We start from the raw sequence: 3,574 nt of genomic DNA on the forward strand, positions 1-3,574 counted from the left end.
TTTCAGAGAGGAGTTTCTGGTTGTGTCATGGGAAAGAAATTGGCGGCCTTGGCTTTCTTGTTTAAAGTCTTGGGTCAGGTGGACAGTACGAAGTGTTTCTTAGTTCGCCAGGCGATGAAGGGCTACAGGAAGGGGAGGGGCCGTGTGGATCAGAGGCAGCCTGTGTCTTTCGAGTTGTTGGAAGAGATATGTAGGAAGGTGGGTCAGGTGTGTTTTAATGAGTTTGAAACGGTTCTTTTTAAAGCGGTTTTTCTTGTTACCTTTTTTGCGGCTTTAAGGGTGGGGGAGGTGGTATCCCCCAGCAAAGGACAAGCGGGCGGCCTGAGACTGGGTGATGTACGGGTATCGGGTGGTGAGTTATGGGTATGGATTCGTAGGTCAAAAACGGATCAAGGGGGAAAGGGGGCCCGCCTTGTCTTGAGAAGCTTGGAGACTTTGGATCTATGTCCGGTAAAGGCCTTGGGGGAATATGTGGCGTGTCGGCCGCAGGGTGAGGGGCCTTTGTTCATGCGGATGGGTCCTTTGTGACTCGTTTTCAATTTGTATCGATATTTCGTCGTTGTGTGGAGTTGACTGGTAGAAGGCCGGGTGAATATGCCGCTCATTCTTTCAGGATTGGGACAGCCACTGAGGCGGCCAGGTGGGGTCTGGGCCCGGAAGTTATAAAAAGGATTGGTCGATGGGAATCCCATCGGTTCCGTTTATATGTGCGGCCGCACTTGTTGTAGGCATTTTTACTTTGGGGGAATTGGCTGATGATGTATATGGTTATGTTTATGTTTGGGTGGTATTTTTTTTTGGGGCAGTTCGTGGCGGATCAGTGAGGTTTTTTCTTTGTGTTCTTTGTTGCAGATCGGGCAGCCTGTTTGGTGTGGATTTTGGGCCATTCATATGTGTATTGGGGGGCCAGAAGGGCTGAGGTACGCCAGAATGGTAGACAGTTAGGCTTGCAGCGGGAGGTGGCGAGGGTGCATTGGATCGGGATACCAGGTATGCAGTGGAAACGGGTGGTTCCCGAGGTGCACAGGTTTGCGGGTTTGGATAGAGCCCCTGATGTGTTAGTGCTGCATGTGGGGGGGCAATGATTTGGGGTTTCGGCCTATGAGGGAATTGATTCAGGACATTAAATTGGATTGCTTAAGGCTTTGGGATGCATTCCCTGGGACCATATTGGTTTGGTCAGAGATGGTGGCTCGCTTGGCATGGCGTCAGGCCCGGTCGGTGGAGCGGATAAACAAGGCCCGAATTAAAGTAAATAGAGAGGTGGGCCGTTTTATGGGAAGGATTGGTGGTCTGGTGGCTAGACACAGGGAGTTGGAAACTGACCCGGAGTTGCTCTTACGGAGGGATGGTGTGCACCTGAACGCGGTGGGGAATGATTTATGGTTGCTGAGTTTGGGAGACGCGGTACAACGTGCAGTCAAGGTGTGGGGGTGCTCGCAAACTTAAGGTGTCAAGTTTGCGGCTGGTGGCGGGTTTTCTGTTGATCGGGTCCATGGAAGTTAGAGGTGGGGTAAGGGAAATACAAGAGGGGATGGGGTTACGGAAAAAATTTGGTTGGGACAGTAAGGGGGGCCTTGCATGACACTTGGTTGTTGTGGAGGCTTGTGTGGAATATGAGGTCCGCTAACTGTCCCTGAGGCGGGGCATGAGCGCCTGGGGGCCTGGTGGGAAAGCGGAGACAGATGGAGTACTATCAGAAATTCTTACTTTTCATGGATCCGTTTTTAAAGAAGTGTTCTGGTTTATGAAAATGTTGTTATTTATATGTTTAAGTACATGGTTAATAAAAGGGGGCTGCTGTGGCCAATTATTCACCAAGAAAATGTGTTATGTTTTTTCTTTATTATGGGGTATTTTGGGGGGTGGTTTAATGGTCACAGCAGAGGAAGGCTTCTAATGCTGTGCCCTGGTCAAGCAGGCCTGGAGCGACACCTATGGGCGAAGGGCCTCATGACAGGGTTGCATTGAAGGCTGAATATGTGTTAAGGGTGAAAAGTTCAGATAAGGGGTGCCGTGGGTGGCTGAAAATTGTAAAGGGCATGAGTCAGTGGTGGCAAGGGTTCAGAAGTTCAAGAAAACCGGATGCAGGCACAGGACAGAGGAGGTTATGGAATTTATGGTAATAAAGAAAGTGCGGGAAAATCAGGGTTTGGGATTGGAAGAAAGTTTTGGGGGAGGTAAGGGTTTAGGGGTTAAAAAGGAGAGGTTTGAGTAACTAAGCAGATCCTTAAAATTATTGCCGTGGGACTGCATCCCCACCCTCCCTCCCTATATTGAGGATGATGGGGGGGGGGGGGGGGTATTGTCACAGCAGCCGGATTAGGCGGTTTTTCTGTTGATCGGGTCCATGGAAGTTAGAGGTGGGGTAAGGGAAATACAACAGGGGATGGGGTTATGGAAAAAATTTGGTTGGGACAGTAAGGGGGGCCTTGCATGACACTTGGTTGTTGTGGAGGCTTGTGTGGAATATGAGGCTAACTGTCCCTGAGGCGGGGCATGAGCGCCTGGGGGCCTGGTGGGAAAGCGGAGACAGATGGAGTACTATCAGAAATTCTTACCTTTCATGGATCCGTTTTTAAAGAAGTGTTCTGGTTTATGAAAATGTTGTTATTTATATGTTTAAGTACATGGTTAATAAAGGGGGGCTGCTGTGGCCAATTATTCACCGAGAAAGTGTGTTATGTTTTCTTTATTATGGGGTATTTTGGGGGGTGGTTTAATGGTCACAGCAGAGGAAGGCTTCTAATGCTGTGCCCTGGTCATGTAAAGCACAGTGTATAGAGTAGAGTGGAATGATATGAATAACATAAAGCACAATGTACAGAGTAAAGGAAAGGAAATGTCTAAAGTGGAGTGTTAAAGCATATGCAATGTATAGCGTGGTTTACAGAATTAAATGGTATTTACCAGGGTTTCTCATCCAGGGTTCCATGGATCCCTAGGGTTCCTCCAGAGATTGCTTGGGATTTCCTGAACAATGAACAATTTGTACCTCTCAGGTCAGATTAAGTGATACCAAAGATCATTTTGGCTATTTGTAAGGGGCACATTCTTCCAAATGGATTTCTTTTAAGGGTTCCCCCATGTTGAAAAGGTTGAGAAAGGCTGGTATATAATGTAAAGCACGCTTTATAGGGTTTAGTTGCATATATAATGTACAGCACAGTGACAGGTGGAGTTGAAATTCTTTTATTTGGTACTGCACAGAGTGTAGCATATATAATGTACAGCACAACATTCAGAGTGGTGTGATATGGAACATATATCGTGCAGGGTGGAGTAAAGTACAACACAATGTTTAGAATGGAGTGGTATGGGAAGCATATTGTGTCAGATTTACTTAAGGAGTTGGGATTATTGCACATATAACATTTCTATACCCAGATTTCCAGTTGGGTGAGTTTTGTGTTTGATGTTTACTAAGTTTACTAATACATAATACTAATACACTAATATTTGATGTTTACTAATACACTCTGCTTTAACCACCTGGGCGTTACACTGATGTCTAGATTTCTGTACCAAAAGCGGTACACTGTTTTTCATGAAATTTTTTTTTTAAATTGTAGAC

This window comes from Pyxicephalus adspersus, chromosome 2, assembly GCF_032062135.1.
Source record: "Pyxicephalus adspersus chromosome 2, UCB_Pads_2.0, whole genome shotgun sequence".
Taxonomy (NCBI): Eukaryota; Metazoa; Chordata; class Amphibia; order Anura; family Pyxicephalidae; genus Pyxicephalus; species Pyxicephalus adspersus.